The sequence below is a fragment of the Pleuronectes platessa genome, chromosome 6, assembly GCF_947347685.1.
Source record: "Pleuronectes platessa chromosome 6, fPlePla1.1, whole genome shotgun sequence".
NCBI classification, from domain to species: Eukaryota; Metazoa; Chordata; class Actinopteri; order Pleuronectiformes; family Pleuronectidae; genus Pleuronectes; species Pleuronectes platessa.
In genome coordinates this window covers 24194690-24221853 of record NC_070631.1, presented here as the reverse complement: position 1 = coordinate 24221853, position 27164 = coordinate 24194690, and the positions used below count along the sequence as shown (strand labels likewise).

At 41.1% G+C, this 27164-nt stretch overlaps 1 long non-coding RNA gene across 1 annotated transcript in view; it reads left to right on the top strand.

Moving 5' to 3' along the window:
* LOC128442769 (uncharacterized) overlaps nucleotides 1-27164 on the top strand; it is a 35617-nt gene that overhangs the window by 3194 nt on the left and 5259 nt on the right. The window contains exon 2 of the long non-coding RNA XR_008338882.1: nucleotides 10969-11056. This is a non-coding gene — a long non-coding RNA (uncharacterized LOC128442769). The remainder of the gene's footprint in view (nucleotides 1-10968; nucleotides 11057-27164) is intronic.

Genomic DNA, 27164 nt, shown 5'->3' with positions numbered 1-27164 from the left:
GCTGGCGACAGACAGAGCTCTGTGGCGTGCTTGTGTGTAAATGAACAGATGAATGTAGAACAGGTGAGAGCTGACATGTATGTATCACTATTCATTGGCCATGTTTCATAAGCTGCTTTCAGACATGCACTGAACTGAAGAGAATCTCCGGATGAGTGAGATCGCAAATGTCTGACAGAGAGCCTCTGGACTTTATCGGGAGAGTCTCTCGTCCCTGAGTGAAAGCTCCAGAGAATGAGCCGATGTAAGAACACAGCAGCAGATCCTGCTCCGCCGCCAGTGAGTGTGTTGATGAGGTTTCTAACATGTGACCAACGCAAACAAATTCTCAGAATGAAAAAGTGGTGCAATACACGTAGAAGACACCAACTAAGATGTCACGAGAGCTTTTTGTTGATAAGGGATTAAGTCCTGCCTGTGTTCTTCAAACTCTGGAGAAAGTCCAGAAAACGGCTGTAAACACCAGCTTCTTGTTCCTATACACAGATTCTGTTTTATGCAAGCTTTGATAAATGAAACCACTAGACTCTGCAGGACAGAGGAAGTGCAGAGAATAAAATGTCTTCAGCTGCGATCAAGGTGGTTTGTGTGGGACAGATACATACGCACGCACGCACGCACACACACACACACACACAAACACACCAGCTACAGACGTTAACCTGGACAGATAGGACTGTGGAGCCGAGCCAATATTCCCATCAGAGGATTAAGTGGCGTGTTTAGAGCGGACACTTTGGAGATCCATCCTGCCTGGGCTGGGACTTTCAGGCCTGGACGAGGCGCCTCAGGGAGGGAAAGAGAGGAAAAGAGAAACGATTCAAAAGCAAGATGGTACGTGGAGAGAAAATAGGCTGCTCAAGCAGGAAAACTACTTCAATAAGATGAATATTTTATTTATCTAGCCATCAATGACTAAAGTTAATTGAAAAAAGGCTGTGTCTGTGGCCCTTGCAGGACTGTCATAAACACGACCGATCATTTTTACAGTTGGCACCCTGGCTACAGTCCCACATGACCAGAGTCTTCAGCTGGAGAGACATTCACCACTGAAGCAGAGATGATTGCCAGAAGTTAGCGAGCGAGTCACAGAAAAGTCGTCGTCTAGCAGTGCATGTTTTAGGACGTAGCTTTGACTAGAGCAGTGGTTCCCAAAGTTTTTACAGTCTCGTACCCCTTCAGACATTCAATCTCCAGCTACGTACCCCCCCCCCCACCCCCGACGCACGTATACAGCCTATAACACTTGAAACTTTGAAATTGTCAGGGATTTCAGGACTTATAATAACTACAAAACTTCTTAAGGATCAATTAATCGATTGTCGATTAATTATGCCCATCCCTAGTTTTGACTAACGGTCACTAACCTACCCAGTAACTTTTTTTGGCAGTGTAATTATTTAGCTGAATATGGGTATTTTTGGCAATGCGAGTTGGCTATTCAGACTATTTAATATTGCACGATTATTTATTGCTCAGTTTGAAAATGTAATGGGCTTTTTCACTTTGAAAACGCAGATAAAATGTTCTCCCCACGTACCCCCTGAACCACTTTGCGTACCCCTTGGGGTACATGTACCCCAGTTTGGGAACCGAGGGACTAGAGGACTGGGGGTTGGGATGTGTGTGGATGTGTGTGGATATGTGTGTATGTGTGTGTATGTGTGTGTGTGTGTGTGTGTGTGTGTCATTTGCATTTATTCCAAGATTAGCCAGCACGTGATCGTTTTTCCATAGACTGGCTTTAAAAAACCTGTTGGGTTTGAGGGGCTCCTTTCTTTACAATTACAGTCATTAAGATATCCATTATCCTATGATCATATTTGAAAAAATGTCATTATTTTGGGATAAAGGCCAGCAAGCTGTTTCGTCCTGTCTGCTGCATGCAAAGCTAAACTAAGTCAAGTTTAGCTGCCCTGCTGATGGCTCTAGCTTCTTATTCATCTTACACAGGTTTGTGATAACAATCATCTCAGGTAACTTTAACAAGAAAGTGAATAAAAGGAATCCTTTATCCTCATATTTCTGTCAGAGTGAGCCAGGAGAAGAGAAAAGGAATCAGTGAAGATCGTAGAGAAGGTCATCATATCATTTCCATGTTTCCTGCCTCCACCAGTGAAGATGCAGATTTCACCCAGTGTGTGAGCAGGTTTCTCCAGCAGGCTGGTCCACATGTCAGCGTGCCGCTGCCACATTAATTAAACCCGCTCGTATTATTATTCGTACGTGATGTCACAATTCTCTTAAATACACATGGAGGCTCAGCAGGTGTGAGACGGCAGCAGCCTTATTATTTAATCACAATTAATTGTGACTATGATTATCCTCCAGATTGTTAGGCCTGGTACTGGTGCAGGCTGCTGGGATCCTGATTACAAAGAACCTGTGGAGGACAGTGGAGCTCAGAGAATGTTTTTGGCCTGTGCTTGTTTTATGTCTCGTTGATATAGTGGGTACAAAAGTACAGTGGGTCCTCTAGGGACAGCAGCAGCGATTACAATAACAAGTATGAAACCTGAGCATGTGGCTATATTTATTACCTCGGCTCATTCTCATCTCAGTGCAGCAGGATTGTCTTATTGGGCTGAACAGTACGGCTGAGACAAACTGTATTTTGATAATGCTTCATATTGTATGTTGTACAATATTCATGCATCTTGTAGCATATGGTTTTGTAAAATTATTCTTGGTCTGGTAACCTATTGACACAATCTTCAAACCCAAGTTCACAACTTTTCAAGATAAAAGTTATGTAATTAGCCTGATATTTAAGCAGCACAGCAGCAAAACAAACTCTGGACTTTAACTTTGAAGACAAATTGCTAAGGAGGAAGTGATTCTTAAGGCCGGCGCATGCTTCTGCGTTTTCACGGGCCCGCAAGCGCAAGAGCCCTTCCGCGCTCCTTGCGTGCTTATGTATCTCTTCTTACGTGCTTACGTGCGTCGCCCAATTTTTCTAACTATATGGCAAAGCTCCGCGAGCCTCACGCAGCCCGCAAGGGATGTGATTGGTCTGCTAACTACATCCTTTCCGGAGTCGCATTTCCGGTTTCATCCCACATAATACCGGCACAAACAACGGAAGATTTAGAAGAACGAATATGGACCAAATAGAAGAGCGTTTGGCAGAAGAGATCCGAAAGTATGACCACTTGTATAACCCGTCACTGACTGGCCGATTTGTCCGCCAGAAAAAAGGCTATGAGGAGCCGGAGTGGCTATGTAACTAAACAATCGACGAAGAAGAAAGAAGGCGTCTCTAAGGCCGTCTTCGACAAAAAACATTACTCCGCCTAGTGTTCTGGCGGGGAATTGCTTTGTAAGAGGCGCAACTCTTGGGCTAGCTTGGGGAAGCATGAATGAGAAAGTCCTGCGACACAGCTGCGTGAAAAGCCGCCGACGCAGTTGCACAAGCATGCGCCGGCCTTAAGGATATTTTGTCATGAGATCAGCACCCGCTATACTCGTCAATCGTGTCAGTCCATCCATCCAATCAAGGTATCTAGTGGGGCTGATATTAGTAACCACGGGCTGCAGCCTGCTGCTGTAGTTTATACAAGGATAAAGAGAACGATTCAAGTCTATAGAAAGACTATTACTGCGCCATCTCATTGACTGCTACAGTGCGCTGGTTGTTTATTCAAATTTTATTAATATCGAACGTATCACGTGTCCAAATCTCTTCAAATTTAGAAAAAAGCACTTTGTCATGTGCAAAGTCAATAATGTGAACAGTCCACTAGATATGCGTTCCACAGACAAACAGATTCAAAATGAACCCAATTTGTTTAGATTTCTCAATAGGATAATGATGTCTAATTTAGAGTTTCCCTCCATAGCTGGACGCTCCCTAAAGTGGTTACCATCCATGGTGCCAGCTGCAGTTGTGGACTTAACTGCAGGTGGCCCACAATGCAGTCCTCTCTCATGACCATGGAATGTGTTGAGCGTGAGAGTGGCCTGACTGTGCGTACGAGTGCAGCCCCACTACCGCCATAGATTGAATGAATTCTGGACACGCAGAGAAAGTGAAACTAAATTGTTGATATCACCTATTTATCTGGCTTATGATTCTTACTTGACCAATAGGTTTGTCCGATGTCAACTTAATTGGCATAATGACGATGTAAGCAGTGAAACATCGTGATGGACGATACTTTACTCACTGATTCACACACAGAGACACAGACTCAGCTGACGTCTCTGACCCGCTGCAGTTCAAACCTTGATTTGTTTGAAATGTGCAACAATGTCAACACTGATCATCACATAATGATCAATACTTTTCTTAAATTAGTAATATCTTCCATCATATGGGCTCGCTCTCTTCCTCAGACACACATACTCTCAGACACAGACACACACAAAAACCCTAAACCTTACTCTAACCCTAACCTAAACCTAATTCCAACCCTAACCCTAAAACCAAGACTTAACCCTCAAACAGCCCTTTGAAGAAGTGCGGACTGGCCAAAATGTCCTCACTTCCAAAAAATGTCATCAAACTGTATAGGGTTTATGCTTAGATGTCAGTTAGTCATCGGTTTGTTGTGATTCATCTAGTAGTTTATGGGTAATCCTGTTGACGACCAGACAGAAAAACAAAACATACACATAACCTGCTTGGCAGATGTAATGCGCTACATGGTGATTATCACATTATCATCATGAAGGTGGAGGGCAAAGCCCAGATCGTGATGGTGGATCGTGATCATGGGGGCAGCCGATCACGGATCAAAATGGTGGATGGTGCTTCGTGATCATGGAAAATGGTGATCGATTGTGATCAGACGATGTCGCACCTTGTTAAGGCCAATGAGACAAATTGTGATTTGTGAATATGGGCTATTCATTTAAAATGTTATTGATTGATTGAACATTAAGCTTTGGTTCCTTTTGGTCATAGGTTGTGACGCTTCATATGATAATAGAGATATCTATCAAAGGAAATAACTGTCAGGTTGAAATGATTGAAAAAACATGCGTTTGCCAGATTATTGCAGGGAAATCAGTGTTAGGAACGATTTAGAAATGTGTCATTGAATAATTACTGTAATGGTTCAAAGTATAAGTGTGGTTTGAGAGAATCTGGCTCAGTTGTCTGATATTTTATGTAGTTGCTTCCCCTTTTGTATTTACCAGAAGCACAGGCTCCGGCTCAGACCGGAGGGAAACACGCCGCTGTGTGATTGCTTTGTGCGACTGCTGCCGCACATTCCAAGCTCGCCAGAGGCACAGAGATGAATCAGCTCAGGGAAAGTGATTACTGTTTTATTATTTTGTGTGATTGCCGCCACCAGAAACATAGGCTTACAAGCCAGCTCTTGCCAGAGAGCCGCGTAAATATATGACTCAAAGACGGAGCTGTAATATTAAGGAGAAATCTCCGATTCATCATGAGAATATACACTCAGTACACACCAGCTATAGCTACACATGATCAATGCTCAATGTTATATGTTTAAAATGAGTAACATTTTTGAAAATGGCTTTATACTCATCCTTGGCCATTTACCTGAGATGAAATGTACTTCCCATTGCGTCACCATCTTGTCCCTCCCTTACAGCCGTCGCCTAGCAACAAAGCTATGGACAAAATTGTTTTTCTTAACGTGTGTATCGTTAGCTGTTGGGTTCAGTACTTACATTTAAAAATATATTCGTATGATGTTTTCGCCTCAGTTTTACCTCTTTGAAAAACTGTTCGTCACTGAAGGGCAATGAATCATGGGACATGCTGGGCTGGGAAGGATTCACCCGGTGGATCCTCCGCTGCTCAGGGGTGGAAGGACACATTTGTCGGCCGCATTTGTTCCATTTGGGACGGTGTAGTTTGGCCACTGTGACGTAATTACAAATGCATTTTCCGAAAGACAATTCCGAATTGAGATACAGCTATTTTGTATGCATCAAGCAAAGGCCTGGTTTCATCAGTTAAGGCTCACGTGGGATCTGTGATTCCCAGTCATTACTGCCCCGCTCTCCTTTTTTGTCTCACGGTATTCTTCTCATTCATTATGCCCCAGAAGATTTGTTCTTTCCTGCTCGTTGGCAGCCATGTAGGAGCTGACCGTCAGCCTCTGAGGTAGGGTTTCAAAATTCCGAGAATATTCAAACCTGGAAACTTTCCATGGGAATTAACGGTAATTTATACTAACTGTATTTACCTTGTCATATACAGACATAAATATAAACATTTTGTTTTTTCATAGGCTGATTTGAGCCCTGAGGAAACTTTGGGCACTTGACTATATGCTTCTGCATCTTTGTTCTCTGTGTTCTTAACATAGGTCTTTGCACAGTACTTGCAAATGTACACAGCCTTTCCTTCTACATTGGCTGGGGGGAAATGTCTCCACACAGGAGATAGTGCACGTGGCAATGCTCTGTAGAATAAGATGAGAAAAAAGCTTGTAAAAAAACACTCCATTCCATACATCTTTAAAATAGAGTTTTGAATGATGTTTTTAGTGCTCAGCGTTTAATTTGTGTAATTGTTTTTTTTTTCAAAATTCCCAAAATTTCCTGGCTGATTATTCCCATGGAAAGTTTCCGGAAAGTTTCTGGAAATTTACCGGAAATTTGCCGCCCCTTTGCAACCCTACTCTGAGGACGTCCAGGACTCTGTAGGTCTAATATGGAGCATCAAGATGAAAGGGGAGGCAGGGAAAGAGGAATAAGGTCCAACAGCTGGAGTTGGATGGGGCCAAAGGAGGTTTTACCCAAAATGAGACATTTTCTTAACAGGGAGAAGAGGCACTGTGAAATTGACTTGCTTTTGTAAGGAAGTCAATTTCTTAGGTTATATTTCCAACAGCACTAAATATGTAGTCATTATAATCCCACCTGTATTACTCACGGTTAAGAGAATCACCCACCAACATGATCCTATCGTCAGCTGAATCATCCTGAGTGTTAAACAGTTTGATGGCGTGTTAGTCCCAGCCTAATGCTCTCCAGGAAGAGGACACTCTAAAATGAGTTGAGCTGTTGAAATAGAGCAGCTCTCTTTCAGAAGTGTAGTGCAGTGTTTGGATAGGGCTGTTTGCTCTGAGGTAATACTGGTTGCAGTTTTCTTTCTGAAACTCCGTCCACAGAACTTTGCAGCTGCGTCACGGCTGCTGCACAAAGAGCACCAGTTAATTCAGTGAAGATCAACCCGGAACTCAAACTGGGAAATCAGATGTTGTTGCTGTTTCTGTGGAAGGGCCCATTGTCCGTACACTGATGAGTTATAGCTAAAGAGCACTGGTCGCCTGCTCATTCAAAGTCTTTACATATTAAATGTATCACCTGACTTATTCACAACAAATACAACCATGCACTGCCTTGAGTACTATTAGACTAATAAGAATGGTCTTGTCGTACGCATTCCACGTAAGCCGTTTTCAGACATGAACTCCAGAGGATGGCTGCAGAATTGGGACCAAAACGTCTCTGGAGTTTTCCTTTCACACATGAACATCGCAGCAGGAGATTCTCCATTCATAAGCATTCACAACAACACATAAATATCCAGAGGATTCTTGTTAGGGATGTTGCAGCAGGCTGATCCAGGATGCAGAGATCACGTTTTTTTGTTGACAGCACATCAACACTAGCGTTAGCCCTAAACACCAAAAGCTCTCTTGACATCTTTATCTGTGTCTTTGTTTGTCAGTTTCACGTCGTCTGCATGTTAGAAACGTCATCAATACTCCCACTCAGTGCTGGTTAATCTCCTGCTGTTTTCTAACATGGGTTCACATGGACATTATCCAGAGGTTCTACTACGGGGCTGGCAGGAGAAGCTGGAGAATGTCCGAGGCAAGTGACTCAGACCTTTGCCTTCTAGCATACCGCCCCTCGGGAGAATGTCTGGAGACTGTCCAGAGTTCAGGGCTTGTCTATAAGCAGCTATACAGACAGACAGATCTCTGGAATTATAGATGCATGGATGTTGGACTGGGCTCACGTCTTATATAATCCATTTTTTAAATATTAATAACCTCACAAACAGTTAATAATTTAATCTGTATATCTTCTTGCTGAAGAGAGAGGACAGGTTCAAAGGTAACCAGCAGATGATTACAGGGTTGCTGTAACAATTTGTATTACAGAAGTCATATAACCCTCCTCACACTCCCTGAGCTCTCACGTCTCTCTCCTCTTCTTCACCTTGCTTGATTACATAAAGTGTAGTAGAGGTTTTTTATGATTCACATTGACATTCATGCAATCCTAGCTCTATATTTAAATAACAAGCCTACAGGGACAAAAGCATTACTTACTTTTGGAGCATGAGTCCTTGTTTTGCTTCTCGTTCTCCATCTTCTCAGTGTACGCTGTCGTACTTTTCTCACTTTTCATTAGTTTTTCTATATATTATGCTTTTGCTGCCACAGTCCACACAATTGGGGGAGCCAGATATATATGCATTTCTTACCATTGATATTTTTTCTTCTGCTATCCCCATTCTTTCCTGTGTTTTTTTGTGTTTTTTTTGTGTCTTTCACTCTTCTCATTCTCCCTCACTGGCTTTTTCTTGTCTTTTATCTCTCCTCAAATGTCTGCTCTCCCCCCCGCCCTCCCTCTGTAGCTGCGTCTCTTAATGCGGCCTCACATCTATTTAAGGAAGAAATCAGCGTCTGCTGGGAAACTGCTGGGCTTGGTGGGGGAGATTTAGCTGAATGGCACAGCAAGTCCCCAGATGCCCTGTTGTGGCTCACGCTGCACAGGAAGAGAGGGGGATAAAAAGGAAAGAACGATGCAATGTGAGAGATAGACAGAGAGATACGGACAGGGCAACATTGTGAAGAAGACAAATCAACTGTACTGTGAGTGGACACAGGAGGAGATTGACCAGGGAGCAGGGGATTAGGGAACTAAGTGGAGTGCTAAGCTCCATCTCTCCCGTTGTGTTTCTGCAACAACATGCCACCATTTTTTGGCCATGAAAGCTCACACAGATTTACATACCGACCACACACCTATACACAACCCTGAAGTTTGCAGATTTTTATTATATAAATGTTATTTTGTTTTTCACTGAAATGTGGGTGTTATTTTTTTTAGAAGTGAGTCATCATGGTTGTTTTTTTTTATTAATAATAGAACTACAGAGCAATTAGTATATTTATATGGATGTCAGTATCTCAGTTATGAGACTTAAATACCAGTTTGTATCATAGGCAGGTTATGATGTACAAACACAGATATGCATATTTTACATAATAAGTAATAACTTTAATAATAATAATTGTATTTACACAGAACCTTTCAAAACAGCCTGACAAAATGTTTAAAAAATGGGACAAAATAAAAACAAGATTAGAAATCATTAAAGACAAGAAGCAATTCAATACAATATTATTTATAATCAAATATAGATAGTTATTTCATACAAATCTAAAAAGACAATAGATAAAATAGTACAACATCATTTACAGTACAAGTAATGGCAAAAGAAAATAATTAAAGAAACATAAGTAATAGCCTTAAAACAATCAAGTGAAAGGCATTTTGAGAGATGCAGCCAGGAAGTGTTTCCCGCTGAATTAGATTCTATCTCTGGTGGCAGTTGCTGATTTCTTTTAAGGAGTTCCAGCCAGCAAATTCAGAATAATTAAAACCGAAATCAGCTTGGTTTTTCATCCCCAGTATAACAACAGCCATGTTGTATTAAAGCATTATTATGTTTTTAAGGTGCATGAATGTGAGGGATTTGAGAGGCAAAAGGCGAACTGGGAAATTTAAATCTGATAGCAGAGGGAGGCAATTACTAGATGAAGTGGTTCACTCGAAGACCAGATTAGAGCAGTGATGTGCTTGTTAGATGGGTGTGGTATACAAACCAAAAATTCTCTGCACAAAGTGGCACATGCTGTTTGTGTGTGCACAAATCAGCTGGTGCACAGTTGGTTCTTCTGGGACGACTGAAAAGATAGAGGCTTAATATATCATTGCATTTAAGCAATTCTGTAAAGCATATGTAGCCTACTAATTTAGGATAATTTATTTAACAGAGTGAAAAGATGACACTTGCTCTATTGAACTTCTTTCAGTTGGCTTTAAATACTGTTTTGGCAATCAGCCAAAATTAGATATCAGCATATCGTATGTCAGCAAAAATCCAATATTGTGCATCCCTAGACATAATGTCAAAAGTCATTAACCCATTTTCATTAGCTGTATTTAATTTATGTGCATTAGTCTGTCGATTGGCAGAACAGAGAAAAATAAACTCTGGCTCCAGTTCAGTTTGGCTAATTAATCTCCAGGGATTGTACATTCACACTTTTTATGCGTTTTGATAATAAGTGTTTATTGTCTTGTTGGTGTTCATGGAGTCAATCTAGGGTCACTCCTTACTCATCTGTTTTAAACACAGCTCACAGGGAGTGTGGCAGGTTAAAGAGCAGAAAGGATAAATAGTTTTCATATCAGTGTTTGCTTATTTTTCTCAAAGCTCTGAATGGCGGTTGTGAAGCTAACATATCGCTAGTTTGGTGCTGACCTGTCGTCTGTTATAATACCTGATGCAGGTCCTTATAAAAAGAGTTTTAATTGCCAGCCAGCGACGAGATGAATCATGACCATAAGTTATTGATTCAAAGCAACAACAAAAAAAAGGCGGTGGCACAAAACTGTGTTCATAATTATTTTAAGATTAAAGAAACTATGCATCCCATAAACCTTGTGAATGATCACTTTTCACCTCTTTGAACTCTAAACCAGGGGTCTTCAACGTTTTTCAGGCCAAGGACCCCCAAACTGGTGGAGAGATGGAACAGGGACCCCCTACTATATATATTGTATAAAATTGTGTTTTATATTAAACTTGGTCTAGTGCCATATATAAACATAGCCTGTTGGTATAACTTAGTGCAACCCGTTCTTTTTGAGGAGTGTTCAGTCCCACCACCTGCGATTGTCTGGTCCTCAGCCGACATTCATTCACTCCATTTAATCAGTTTTCTCCTCCCTCAGTTGTACACAACATGCTGCACTGAGTGGGACCTGTGATATGAAAAATATGCCTGACCATTCATATGGTGCTGTGTTCCAGGGACCAAAGGTACAAACCACATAAACTACCACCTACCTTGTCTTTTCCTACAGCTTCTATATCTAATAAAGCTAAAATAAGTTTTCACAGGTTCTCAGTTCTTCACCTCTTAATTATTCTGACTTTGGCATCACCTTTCTTGTTTAAGTTTCTCTATGTTGTTGAAGTCTTGTTTCCCAGCAGCCTTTCTCAGATTAAGAAACACTGTCATGCGTGGCATCTTGAAATCTGATGATCTAACTCTGTTTATGTTTACAGCCGAGACTTATCTGTTCTCCCACTGTTCACATCTCAACTCATCTTCTCCCGTATCCTCAACCCACCTTACCAAACCTCTTATAATTTTTTTTTTTTTTTAGCAATCTGACCTCGTTCAAGATTTCCCTTGGCTGCTTACTTGAGGTTTTTGTCTCTGTTGTTTTTCTCTTGATAACTCTTCTCCGAGGGATGTTCTTGTGTCTCTGGAGTCAAGTCTAGCACCCCCATGGAACAGACCGCTGCACTGCTGCGTTCTCAGAAAACTTCAGATGCAATATGAGCTGTGGCCGTCACTCTCCTTTCTCTCTGCAGGACGGCGCATCACTCAATATTACTGCAGGCTGAGAGCGGTAATAAAATAAATAATAAAAGTCTGCCCATCAGTGTGAGATAATTCCAGCTTTACACAAAGACAGCTGAATAGTGGGGGTTGACGGGTGTTATGAAAGATATGAATATCAAATAACGTTTTGAGTTCAAATTAATACTTTTCATTTTACTCTACGTACAAATGCCGCATTGCATATATTCATTATAAGAATTTTAAATGAAGTGAAGAAGCTGCAGGCTGGAGACACCACCAATTACACCAGTCAAGCATTGGTATTATCTCCAGCTCAGTGTGTGTGTGTTGGAACTCTGACCCCCAGCCTGGCTGTAGATTAAAACTCAAAGCTGGCATTAACAAATAAACAGATGGACTCAGTACATGACATGCTGGGTTAACATGCACAAATTGTTTCAGTGGTGCTATATCAGCTATAGCTCAGATAAAAAAATCAAGTTATTCTCACACAACTCTGCAGCCTCCTCCTCGGTTCACAGCAGAATTTTCCGTTTCCCATTCCCTTTGCCGCCTCATGTGAGATACAAGCGGATGATACTGAACGACACTTTTTTTAAGGTCAGTAAACAGATTCACATTTTCCATTTGCATATGATGTCAAATCTACAATGCCTCCGTGAGCAGGATGTGCAGTGTCCGATGGTGCAGAGTAAACGTCACAGCTTGGTGTGTATTCAAACTAAGACACTTGAAACTGAGGAGATGATTAGAAACTGGATATTTAAGTTTTACAATTTGATTAAAAAATAGATTTTTTTACAGTATAGTTTGTACAACAATCAGGTAAAGAAAATCTTAAGACTGCGATCCTGGCTGATCGTTACTGAGGTTTCTACTAGTTTCTACTGGTTTCTACAGTGGTGGTTTGAAACTACAGACCTCAGAGCTGTAAACACTGCCTGAGCAGATGTATACTTTATACTCTCAGTGGAGCTCTGGCTTTGAACTAACAAAAGAAGAAAATGATGGGTTTGTATTAGCATTCACTTTGCACGCTCTGAATTGGCTGCATGAGTTTGAACAGTAAACAGGTTGATATCAGTGAGAGAATAACACCAAACACTGGAATACATGCGTGTTTGGTGTTTACTGTGAATCCTGGGCATACTGTATGTAGGCAGTAGTGTGAATGTTTTCGGCTGCTTTTAGATTTAATTGTAGTTGTTGTTCCCTGTTCTAAAATAAAAAAAACATAATTAATCAACCTAATCCTTTTATTTTGAGTCACTTTGTGCCAACTAAGAATCTGGACTCTTTAGAAAAAAAGAAAAAGAAAAACCTTCTAGATGATTTTCGTCTAACTTCAGTAAAATGCTTGCAAGATTTCACCTCAGTCTGGAAAGATTAATATTATTAACAATATTGTGATTAAATCCAATGCAGTCTATGCAACATTGATCCGAAAGTAACAAGAACCAAATTTAAGTCTTGACAACTTAAAATTCACTTCTTTAACCAGCAATAATCCTTAGTGGTTGTGTTTACATTTGACAGGAACTATGACTGCTGTCCAACAAGATTTATTCAAACCTAGAGCAATGTGCTACACTGGGAAATGTGTATGGTTATTATATTCTCTGTGCTTAACATGGAGACCTTGTTTAATGAACCAACAAGTCTGTTCGAGACTAAATCTCCATCTTCAAGCAACGCCCAGTTGTTGTTTGATGCTGAAAGGAGTTTGAGTGGGACATCACTTGAATTTGCTAGATTGTGTATGTGTAGATGTTACAGAGGACTAACTGATAGTTTGGATAACAAATGATCTGCTCTATTTACCAAAAGCTGTTAAATGTGACTTATCTCGGTCCAGTAATAAACCATTGGAAATTAGGAATCCTCTATAGACCTTATTATAAAGCTGTGTACATTTAGCACATGTAGTAGGATCTAATTATACTTGAACAGAATTATTTTCTACAGAGTAATAATGAGTAATGGCATTTGCTAATTTAATCCTAAATTATCACTCTGCAAATTTTGTTTTCAAGTTGATTGTGTCTAAGTGATTTCCCTCCAGTGTTAGCTCTGTTGCATGCCAGAACCACTTCTACAACAATAAAACGAGTGGACAGAGATGAGCCCTGGTCTCCTCAGACCAGTACCTCTGGGTATTGAATAAAAACACGTGCCAGAACTTTCTATAGTGAGGAAAAGGTTGTGCTGTTAGTGAATGTGAGGACAATGCATCACTGCTTGAGTCTTTTCAGAGATGGTGATTTATTGACAGCTTAGGCATAGTTCATACCTCGAATTGATGTCGTTTCCGCTGCCGTCCGGTGTCGTTTCGGTTGGTCACGCACATCCCAATGTTATAACTTGGTGTGTGGCTAGCCTTTTACAAACATGGATCTGCTTGAGGCAAGAGACTGCGATTAGAGACCAACAGAGATCTCTACAAGCCATCATTACTGAAGGAGCTTAGAGATTCACAGATGGCTCCTGGAGGAGGGATTACAGACACTGTTGGTAAAGACGAGACAGAAAAAAGACTGCGACTGGTTTGTCAAGGCAAAGAAGCATAACAAGCCATATGTGGCGCTTTTCTCAAACTGACAAAACAGGAAAGTAAACAGAAAGAGAAGTGTCCGATACAGTTCAATACAGTGTTTCTATATACAATGGACCTGATCTGCTAAGATCACAAACAAAGAGCGCTAAATTGCGTGTACATTACAACAGATTGCACGTTTGGTTGGTGGGCGTTTTGCGTATGATCTACTAAAAATAATTGCGCAAATGATAACACGTGCAAATATTGTAGAGGCAGTACTTAAATGAGTGTTTTGCGTCTGTTACTGGTTTCCGTTATGGAGAATTACAGAAAGAAGAGTGAACGCAAGCGCAAAGCAAAATGTAATGCCATGGAATTGGAGGTGTTAGTGGAAGGGGCAAAAAAATGTTGTTGAGCGACAGCAAAAAAATATTAATATAACTCAAAGAAACGCGATATGGGAGAGCATCTGCGAAGAGGTTAATCCTGTGGGTTAAACAAAATTAAGAACCGATGAAATTAAGAGAAGATGGCAGGACATAAGAAGAAGAACAAAAGAAGAAATAGCTCATAATTAAACCTCGGCAAATAAAACAGATGGGGGTGCCGCTGGAAGAGATGCCTCTTACCAATATTGCGCAGCGGGACAGTTCACTGTCTTTGGCACCAGGGCTCAGGGTCGACACTCGGGCCATTGGAGCGCACACAGAGCGCACACAGGCAGCGGGTCTGCACTCTACCTGGTGTGATGGTGGCCATCAGTGCCCTGGAGAGAGAGGGATTACTTTAGCCTCTCTCAATCCAAACATGTTACCACGAGCAGATGAACCTGTATCTCTGTCTTCTTCCTGACGTCTCCTCCTCACCACAATAACTGCAGCCACCTGTGCTCAACGCTGTGCCGATTAGCACCTATCGTTCAATGGTACGAAATAAAGACGCAGTCACAACCACTGCAATTATTTCGTAAATCACATTGCGTTTGCTAAATTAAAGTATTTGCGTCTACTCCATCTAATATTTTGCGCTTGGGTAGAAACGCACGATATTGCATGTTCATTAAGTTAAACACACCAAATGGACAGCAGGTGTTATTCTGCACACAATCCTCAGTGCGGACCATTAGTAGATCAGCTTTCATGTTTTTTTGCGGGCAAAATCAAGTTTGCACACGTTTTTACACACACAAACCTTTGGCAGATCAGGCCCAATATTTACAGGGCACTCACGGTATCAGTCTTTCACACATACAGTGTAGGCCTTTAACTCAGTCAAGGCCATTAGCTACAGGAAAACTAAACAGGGAATAAACAATCCATCAGATGATTTCTTCCTGACTCAGACTTTAGAGAGAACACAGTGACCTTACAACCTGTTTTGTAAAGTCACTCCTCTCCGACCCCTTCACTCATTGCTGTGCTGCTTACTAGTCACTTCTGTACTGTATATTGGTTCAGAATACACGGGCTGTGGTCTGGGGTTGTGATTTGATTATTGACTGATTTGGGGTTGTGTCTGTGGAAAACATGAATGAGTGAACTCTCTGATAGGTGGGCGGTGACATCATCAAACTCTGGACGTAGTAAACTCACGGGCAATATCGATGTGGGCAAGAATGATCGTGGTCATTTCCATATATCGATAAGTCGATAAACACATTATCGACTAATCAACATGTTTGACTATGGACTTGATCAAATGTGTTTGATTCAGGTTAGCTGTAGTTGTAGTTGAATTTGAAATGACTGTAGCCTTGAATTGAAAATGCTTTGGTTCAGTCAGCCAGCTTGTTTGGTGTTTCTCAAGTTTTGTCTGTGATGATACATCAGTTCTCACACAGATGTAAAAAAGATGCACCTATTCAGTCGATCCATCAATTACTCAAACAGCGTGCGATTGTAATACTAGGTATGGAGTAACTGTACATGAGTGTTTGAGGCTTTTATCTCTCAGTTGTTTGAGGTACAGAGAAAGTGAGGGCCACACAAAGAGGATTACATGGATGAGATTAAATGGCGCAGATTGAAGAGAAACAAGCAGCGTAATACTAACAGTCTTGTATGTACCCATGGGGTCATGACCCTGGGGATGTGATTGCTTATCATATTGCGTTCCTCTACCAGCCAGCCTTCATCTCCGATGATGTCACTGGGGCTGTCTCCGTGGAGACAGGTAGTCGAGCGGCTGATTGGACAGTTAACCTCCGGGGCATCTACGCCGGCTGTGCTTGCTGTTCCTCTTAGTGGGACTGATGGGAAATGTGTGCCGGAGAGAAACCCTTTCATTTATTCTCCCAGGCCGACAGTTTGCATTGATATTATTCCCATGCAAACAAATGTTTCTTTGCTCTTGCTGCCTCATTGACTGTGACCATCCTCTCCCTCTGCTCTTTATGCCTCACCAGAGCCATCCCTGTTTTTCTCTCTCTCTATTTTATTCCTGTTTACCCATCCTCCTCTATTAGCCTCTCTATCCCTTTATCTTTACTCGTGTCTTAATCTTTTCCTTTTATGCAATAACAACGTCTTGTTTTTCTTTTATGTTCCCTCTTCCTCTCCTCCTCTTGTCTGTCTGTATGCTGTGAACATCCTCACATCCTCTCCACTCTTTTTCTTTTTATGTGCAGGTCTCTCTATATAGCCTGCTTTTGTTCGTGTCTGAATGTGTGTAATTGTGTCTCTCTCCATGCAAGAGTACTGTCTCACTAAATTATTTTTTCACACTGGTTGCCCTGATCTCCATTGAAATTCACCCCCCCTGGTTTAGAGACACTGGTTCCAGTATTGAATCCCCGTCTAGTGGTGACTCAGGCTTCATGGAGGCTGGGATGACTGAGCCAGACACCATTCACAGCACTGTAACCTCAGGTGCACAAGCCAAGAGTTTAATGTTTGAATTTCCCTGCTGTAAATATTGGCTGGTACAGAATGACACACTGCCAACCTTTAACCTGTCAATAATGTCAAGGTTTTCACTGTTGACTCACTGAGTAGACAGGTGTAGACTGGTAGTCGACATTTACTTACACAATCTGATGTTAATATCTGCACACTTCACTGAAATGGCAACACCCTCACAAATTTCGATCTAACTGCAGGGGTCTGTAAGCCCAGCTGGACAGTAATAAACATAAAGACTGAATGAAATGATTGGCTGGTGTACCTGTCTGTTGCTAACCTACCTTCCTACCTACGCTCTCACTGCGTATGACCAGAGACTTCAGAGACTTACTCCGGAGAGTCATACACCGCTGAAGCACAGACAAAAGCCAGAAGTTAGCAAGCCATTCAGAAAAGTCGGCTCCAGTTGTCTGTGCATGTTAATGCGTTTTGTGGGCGTAGCTTTAACAAGAGGGCCGCTGGGAGGGAGTGGGATGTATCAGCATATTCTCAAAGTATCGCTGTTGCTTACATTTCCTGGTTTACCAACCCTTGTAAACAAGATATTACTTTGTTCGGTTGTGCAAATCTATTTAGAAATTATACTGATTAGTTGGTTAGGTGGCTAAGTTGATTCAGATTTTTTATTACAGAAATTTAGGAATAATGCATATAAAGTTCCCACGGTGCCATCTTAGTGTTGACCACTCCTTCTAGTCACATTGTCTCCATGTTATACATGTTGTACTGTTGTATAGTGAGGCTAGCAATGGTTTACACCGGGTTATAGAAGAAGTCCAACAAGGCTACCACAGCAGTAAAGCTGAGCCCTCCATTTCCTAAACTGATTTAGCTTTGCACTTTTATTTGGCATCTCAACTCTTTTCTGTTCTCAGTTCTCAGCAGAGCTTTTATTGCCAGTGTGACTGAGCCACATCAGAATAGTGGTATTAATGTATTTGTGTGCTTTTTAAATACACTGTAACGTGTTGTGTTTGCTCAGAGCTAAGCAATAGCCATGAATGACAATCCTATGAACTGTAGCTCTCTTTAAAACCCTGCTGGTTGGGATGATTCTCTCTCTAATGTTGAAATTCCATATAACACTAGAGAGAGTTGTAACAGCTTAACACAAATGTTGTCAATGTGGCCCCAGGAGAAATAATCTCCAACTATTCTCAAGGCTTCTAATGCAGTTTGCATGTCTTTATAGTGGCATTATGGTGCTGCAATGGTTAGCACCGTTGCCAGTGTGCATGCTCTCCCTCCATCTACAATGGGTGTCTACTGGTACTCTTGCTTTCTCCCACAGTCCAAAGACATGCTGTCTGGGGGTCTGTAAATACCTAACACATTCTTTTGTCAAGACTGAGATGCGCCTCTGCAGCAGATTGGAGGAGCCAGCCACTGTCGGACTATGTATCCAACCCTAGATCTGTGGGAGACATTTTTTTCCCGCCTCTCATCATCTCACTTGGTCAAACATCTCTTTGATCGAAAGTCTCACAGCCAGGGAGGATTGATTGGTTTCAGCTCTCTGGCCACTTTTGGCACGACAGGAGGGAAACAAAAACTGAATGCCAGTTTGATTTTTAAAGGAAAAGACTGAAAGCCAAGTCTGTAATAAACAGATTAGCTGTGTCCCAATTCAGGGTCTGCCTCCTTCATGGGCCACGTAGACCACGAAGGCCGAATTGAAATGAGACTCTGGTCTACAGAGGATTTCTGGCTTGATCAGCTTGTCCCTCCCTTATTGCTGTCGCCTAAAAACAGAGCTGCTGTTGGACATGATGAGAAAGTGTATTGCCCCATGGTTTTTTCAGAAAGTGTAATACTCAAGCATTAGGCGTCTTAGTGCTTGCTTGTGCCATTACCTCTTTTGAGAAAAAGTTTGTAACCAAAGATTGGCTTAGGTTGGCCTGAGAAGGATCCACCTGTTGGAGCCTTCGTTTCTCTGGGATGAAAGGACGCAATTGTCGTCCACATTCGGGGGAGCCTTGGAAATGGGACTGCGTAGTCATGCCGCTTTGATGCCATCTGGTTTCAAATGCAGCCTCCGAAGGATACAACCCCTGAATTGATACACAGCTTGTATCTTTCTAGAGATTTTGGGCTTTAAAGAAGGAAGTTGTATAAATGCTTTGTTTGATAGTGATGGGAATGATGGAAATGTCCTGTAGATTGTCTTTCAAAATGTTTGTTTAGTTTATCTTTATAATAGCTTGTCGTCCACTCACCCCTACAACTTTTAATTTTGAGGGTTAACATTGAGGCCTTTTACACATAGGGGGCGTTACTAATACATGACATAAAAATTCTGAATACTTGTCAGTGACTATTCCTACTAGCAGTAATGCAAATTTGCAACAGTTTCAACAATCACCCAGTATTTGTTGTGAATAAATTCAGGGCACCTCATGCTTCACAAGGAATGATTGATTCATCATCAGTCTGTGGAGAGGATCATCACTTGTATCATCAAACTTTCAGACTGAATCTGTGGAGGGCGTCGAGAAAAGTAGTCTGGAACTCTTTTGGGTTTTGGGTCGATTGGCTTTCAAGCTAATTGTTCAGTCCATTAGAAAACAACCTTCATGATGAAATCGCCAAGAGGAGATTAAAACACTTTTAAGTATTCAAAGCAGAGGGGGAAGCGAGCAGAGCAGCTGCTGTGATTACCCGCTTGTCTCGGCACACTTCACAGTTTGTACCAGAGAGACTCTCCAGCTCTGAGATGTGGGAAGTGAATCAAACGCATTTGACCTTTTTGTTGAAAAAGATGTTTGAGAGATCTGCACACATTCTGTTTAGAGGTGAGATGTGCTGGAATGAGCCAGCTGTCGAGTCAGCTGTCGTTGTTTCTTAAGGAGTAAAGGGCTTGTTTAAATTATCTTCATGTGCAATATCATATATGAAATATTATTATGTACTGTATATAATGAATAATATTTAAGAAACATTTCCATCCAGTGCAGCTGCAAGGCTTTGTTAGATCTGTTAGAATAATACTGTGCGATTAAATTAAAAGCGCATTTTACAACAAATCTGTAGACCTCTAAAAACGAACATTAAATTCATAAAAGTTTTGCAGTAAAATTGCCACTTTGGTTGAAATAAAAAAGTAATACCCCCCTCATCAGTTACCCTCAGTCCCCCTGAACAACAAAGTGAAAACAGAAGTTAATACATTTGTTCAAATTTATAAAAGGAAAAACTGAAATATCACGTTCAAGTATTCTGACCCTTTGCTCTGATACCTGATATTTAGCTCAAGTGCATTACTCCATTACTCTCTATCCTCATTGAGATGTTTCTACGCCTTGATTTCCTCCATCCATGGTGAATTGAATTTATTGCATTTCACTTCAAAAGGCTCACACCTCTCTCAAGGTCTCACAGCAGATGAGCCAAAAACCAAGCCATGAGTTGAATGAGCTGTCTGCAGAGCATAGGGACCGGGACTGTATTAAGGCTCAGGTCTGGGGATGGTTCCAAAAAGGAATTCCACACTGTTGAAGCTTTCTAGGAGGACAGCCTCTAATAATTCTTAAAGGAGGAAGTTTTGAGTAAACGTCCCAGAGCTGGCTGCCCACCCAAACTGAGCAGTCCTTGGAAAAAGAGGTGACCAGAGGAGATGGGCTAAACTTCCACAAAGAGAACGGACTCTGCAGCACACCATTGATTGGCCAGACTGAGGCCAGTCTTCTGTGAACGTTTCCAAAGAAAGATGCACCTAATGGACTCTCAGACTGTGAGAAACAAGATTTTCTGGTCTTATGAAACCAAGATTGAACAGTTTGGCCTCAATTTTAATCGTCACGCCTGGTTTGCTCTGGACATGAAGCTTAGAATTGAGGTCTGGGCTAGAATTGATTATTCTTTTCAAAGTTTCTCCCATGTATTGGCTGCATGTGTTACTCAAACCATCGAAGTTCACATTGGAATTCACATCATTCACTGAGCAGTAATTAAAGATTCACCTTGATACCTATTAGACTGTGGGGGGAAACAACATTTGAGGACAGAGTAAATATACTAATCAAACCACCGGGAGCATTGTTTGCTTGCATTTTGATTTCAAGCAATTATAATTAGTCATTATCTCATCACCAGTATAATCTTTGTCATTCTTTTCCCTGGGGCCTCTTTGTCATGTCCTATTCCCCTCTTCACTATCACCACTCCCACATTGTTTATTATGTAAATGCTAGTGTATAGTCTATACAGTCTTGGAACCCCAAGGCCAGCTCCTTTGTTTTTTGTTGTACGCAAAGACATTTTTAGATTAAAAGATGAATATGAGAGAATGAGATCCGAATTATCTCTTTTATTTCCTGCTATTTATGATCAGATGTGTTAAATAACTCAGAACATAGCATGTTTTTCAGACGGCCCTTCAGTCTGCTCCTCAGAGGGTGAAAAGCAGCATGATTGGGTTAATGTCCAATGATCGACATTGGCCATCTGGAATTCCACTTGTTCCCCCTGATAAAAGCCTTTGTTGTGTTTGCAAGGTATTTAGGCAGACACATGTTTCTGTAGACTTCTGAATTGATTGTGGTGTTCCCATCATGAGTTACAATATCAACAAAAAGGCAGTCAGAGAGCCCACACCTTATGAAACTGCTTTGCCAGTTCCATGAGAAATCAAGGACATTATTGAAAAACACCATATTTCACAATGTTAAAGAAAGGGAAATATAAATCCTGGATGTGCCTAAATTCTGCCTATCCCCCCAAAAATGTATGGGTTCTCCCCTGACCTATACTGCATCCTTCCACTAAATATAATGTTAAACTGTCGTTTTTTTCTGTAATTGTTTGTAGATCTAACAAACATAGTTGAAACATAACTTACAAGGAGGTAATAAAGTTCCACATCCACCATAATTCATAGAAGGCCATGTATGATCTGGATCATGAACAATTCTTTCTTCTCCACAGTTTAGTCTTCCCATCATTTCGAGGTTAATGTTGTCTTATCAGTCCAAAACACTCCCATAGCGTCTGCAGCTCGTCTTTGTCTTTCTACTGATTTGAATTAGAATTCCAGGCTATCCTTCTCTCAAAGTCTTCTTCAAATGGTGCATCCATTACTGATTACACACAGTGGAGGCACATCTATACATCAACACGGGTATGAGCACTTCCACCTGAGCCAGTGCGGTTTTCATTGGTACTGCCACTGATGCTGTTGAGGAAAAATCACTTGTTAAATTGTGTGATCAGACTAAATCATGCATTCTGTCAGAAAGTGTCTCTCTACACATTAGCAAGAGAAATCTCTCTGTCTCCGAGCAATTCCCCCAATGAGAATATACAATGAAAGGAAAAACATTTGCTGCCAGTTTTGTTTCTGAAAATCACTGAAGTCTGAAAATGTTCGTGTCAGAATTGTTTTCATTATAAGAGACACTTAAACATAAAATGATTTTTATACTTGTTGGATGCTCTGCCGATCTCGCAAACCCACACGTGTCCACCTGGAGTATATAACATGTTACTGAACTAGCAGCCTATCGAGACATTTCAATTTCTGTTTTGTTTGAATAGCAGCCAGCTACATCTGCTTCATGCTAAATTGTTAGTAGTGACTATGACGGTTCACACCTAGAGGAGTAAAGGGTTAACACTGAAGGTTTAAGTTGACGAACTTGTCAGTCACCCAGAGAAGTTGTGCGTTATAGTAATCTTGAATAGTTCTTAGAATGTGACATAACCATAGCAGTTCCATTTGTTCTTAGCATCATTAGTAGCATGCAAAATGACTCTGGTAGGCATACACTGAAAGTATCCCTCAGAGGTTTGCAACTACTGTCTCACGGGAAGAGTCCTAGCTGATGATTTTATTTCCTACCTCAGTAGAAAGCCCTCGGGCAACTTCTGCGAAGTACCTCCCTCACAGTTGTGCCATTTATTTCAGAAGGATAACAGTAATTGATTCAACCCTAAGGAAAGGTTTAGGGGTCCCTCCAGACCAAAGCAATTATTTTGAGGAGAGATATCATTTTTGCTTTCTTATCATTCATTTGTTATTCATGCTAACAGTGTATCTGTAGTGTTGGGATATCTGTTTGAAGGTCCAGACTAACATATCCCAGCTAATTATTGCATTGCTGTTAAACGTTGTTTGTATATTTGTGTTCAACATACAATGAAATGTTTTGATGAAGAATTGCGATCAAGTAAAAATGTCAATCTGTCCGATATTAGCTTCTGTGCTACTAGATCCAAATTAAATGATAGGTGTTTGTGTTTAGTGCTAATTAGCATTTTTATTGAAACTGCATGTTATCATGCCGCTATGAGTACAGTGATTATAGTGGTACTGAACTTAATCTCTAGTAGATTGGTTTGATTGATTGAATTTGAAATGAAGGGGCTGCTTGGTAACTACTTTGTTACTAGCAATGATGAATGAGGGCCCCACAGGATTTAGATTGTACCTATATCCATTCATCAACTTTTCAACAACAGTTGTAAATCTATATTCAGTGTTGGGAGTGGGATGAATTTTCTTCAACAGAGTGCTATCGCCTAGACTGTGCTAAATGTGCACCATTGCTGCAGAGGGTTAATCATGCATTAAGTTGCTCCTTTTGCAAAACTGCTCCACCAAGATAAATGATACCAGTTCCACATTTTCTAAGTGAAAATGGAACTGCAGGATCCCTCAGGCAACACACTGCTGTAAATGCACTCCATGAGTCCCCCCATTTAAGCTGTTGGTTAGTTGTCGACTCACATATTAGGTTGTCAGCATGAGTTACTGGTAGGGACAGAGCACCCCGGGGATCTGCCATGCATGCTCCAGCACTGCACCATTCAGAGCTGATAATCAGAATGTATAATAATCTCCAGCGGGTGAGCAGTAAGAGAACAGACTGTACTCTTTAGCCTGCTGGTATTTTATAATGGAACTGCTCAATTAAATCCTGAAATGAATTATCTACACTACTTTCAAAACAGGCATTTTACAACTTCATATAATCTCAGCCTTCAGGTCACCTATATTTGGCATCATCTAGCACAGCTTGCATTGGAGAGAGAGAGAATGAGTGTGAGAGGAATGAGATCATTTTCAAGTACGGAATTGTGAATGACATTGTGGGCATAACTTTGAGAATGCCGTGTCTGCTTATCCGTCTGATAGACTCACAGGCAGATATACAGGAAGGACTGATGTCATCTCTGCCCTTGTCTCTTTGAGGATGTGGGTGTACAGTTTGTTATGATAAGCTTCTGATGTTAAATTTTGCAGCAAGACTTACTTGTGTGTTTTCCAACTTATAAAAACCTGTATGTTGCCAAACCCTTATAATATAGCAGTATGAGCTTGCCTCCCCAAATCATAGACCAGTGATAAATAATATAAAAAGAGCTTAGATCAGATACTGTATTTTTATGTAGTTGTCTTCTTTGGCTACATCCACATTACCACATGCTTGAGTGTTGCTATGTTTATTCCTGCCATCCAGACGACTTCAGAGCTCAAGAACCTGAACCAGAGGAGCTTTGTAAACACTGCTGGCCCCATTATAGAACGAAAAGACAGAAATGGAGATGTAAAGAAATGATGATGCAGTCGAACTAGTGGCAGAAAGTTGGACTATGGGCAGAGAATCCAACGGTGGTCTCTGGTTTGACTCCACGGAGTGACAACACAAAAACATACCTGGACGGACAACACCTGGATCTGTTCCCCACTGTCTAAGTGCCTACCCCACCCCACTGTCTAAGTGCCCCTGAGCAAGGCACCTTACTCCCCCAACACCTGCTCCCCGGGCGCTGTGCATGGCTGCCCACTGCTCTGTGTGTCCTCCTGTGTTCACCAGATGGGACAAAAGCAGAGAACTTATTATTCTTATTCACATTCGCTTCCTGATTGACTACCAGTGTTGAAAGTGTTACTAACACTCTCAGTAACTGTTCCACCCCCTTCGCTGGTCCAAGGAACTTTATTCCTTTTCTTTCTTTCAGCAATGCTTTTTCTATTTTGTAGTGTTTTCTGCAACTAAGCAACCAAATACTGGGTAGACAGTCTGCAACATAAATTATTTCTAATAAAGGGCTATTATAACTGGATGGAGATCTCAAAAAAAAAAAAAACTGTTTCAGAATCCATTATTATGGATGTAGCTCGTCTTGCCAATGGGCTACAGAGCTCTTAACAAAGCAAACTCAGTTCTTTGTAATTTTCCTGTCAATCCTCAGGTCAAAGTCTAATCACCTCCTGCTGTATCTCCACCACTCACACACACACACACACACACACACACACACACACACACACACACACACACACACACACACACACACACACAATAAATGGTGTTTTAGGCTTACCGAACTTTACATAATTTGCCTGGTGGACTGTCTAAACACCCAAAATGTTTTTACCCTCCACTGCAGGCAGACATAACTTGTTGTAACATTCTGCTTTAGCTCTGTATGTTCCTGTTATGACTATGCAGGCAGTCTGGTGCATATAAGATGTGAACTGCATGTCTAGCGAGCAATCACAATAAACAATTTCATAAACAGTCGAGGCCTACCTCATTCCTCTGCTTGCTGACTGTTTTTTATCCAGACATAGCAACATGTTCACAAGCTGTGGGGTCAGTCTGGGGACAGTCTGTTTTCTGCAGCAGAGAATATCTGTTCTTATGGTACAAATATCCAAGGATTTTAGGACTGTTGGTATTAATCAGTTAACATTTTTTAACAGTTGATAATGAATGATAAGTACATGGAACCCGCGATGTTGCCATATGGTCGCAATGAGATTTCTGTGTTGAAACTTCAGTTGTCATGAAAACTCAAAAGGTGTTTAGTTTGTCCAGTCTGGGCTACCCTCAAAAGCATGGCGGCCACTGTAAAGAGGAGCCCCCCTGACAAAATTATGAAGTATTAAAATATAAAAGGGCCAATTCTAGAGTAAAGAAAACCACAATTTGTACAATTTAGATCATTATACACTTGTGAAAATATCACTAGGATTATTTTATAGTACATTTCTGCCAATAAACCCATTTCACCTAAATATTTCAAACTGAACCTTTAATGCTGTTTTTCTTTACCATGTCAGACTTGTGCTCCTCATGCTGACGGCCGGTTTGTCATTTACCTGTTCTCCTGAACTCTCCTGCTTTTTGCCAAACTATTGTTTTGGACAAACCAATTCCCATTGACATCTCTTCGGTAGAGGTTTGCTTTTTGAGCCTCATTCTTCTCTTCCTCACTTGCACGGTCACCTTCTTTACTCATGGTGAGAGACAACCTTAATTTACATGGCTCTAACTCTAACCCACGTGTGAGCTTTGTTATGCCTGAACTTGGTTTGTCAACGAAATATGTTATAGCCATGCTAACCTCCGCCAAGGAGATTATGTTTTCATCTGTTTGTTTGTAGAGGTGGAACCCAGGAAAGAATCAGTCCCATTTTTTAGCCGATCTTAATAAAATATACAATTCTAGGAATAGCAAATAATATGCAGGATTTCCCTTAGAGCTAATTCAATCAGGGGCGGTAGTGGGGATGCACCTGTATGAGCACAAACGCAGCTCACATGAGCAAAATATTCCAAGTGACAGGTACACAGACGACTGCATTGCAACCACATTAAAGATCTCTTATATTATTTTAAGATGTGTGAAATGAAACCATGTCAGTACACATTAGAATATAGCAGGCCGCCACAGTCTAACTAATCACTCTGATTTGACATGGCAAGATAGGGAATTAACCCTCTAGTTCCAATTACTTTTGAACCCTTACAATTTGAGCTATATATATATAAAGTGCCTTGCATAAGTATTCACCCCCCTTGGACTTTTTCCCATTATGTACTGTTACTAACTGGAATTCAAATAGACTTAAATAAACTTTTTCCCGTTTGATCAACAAAACATGCATAGTACTTTGGAGGTGCAAAATAAATTTTATTGTGACACAAACAATAATGAGAACAAAAAAGTTGACATCTGTTGGGTGCATAAGTATTCACCCCCCTGTGTCAATACTTGGTAGAACCCCCTTTCGCTGCAATTACAGCTGCAAGTCTTTTGGGGTATGTCTCTACCAGCTTTGCACATCTAGAGATGGAAAGGTTTGTCCATTCTTCTTGGCAAAAAAGATGA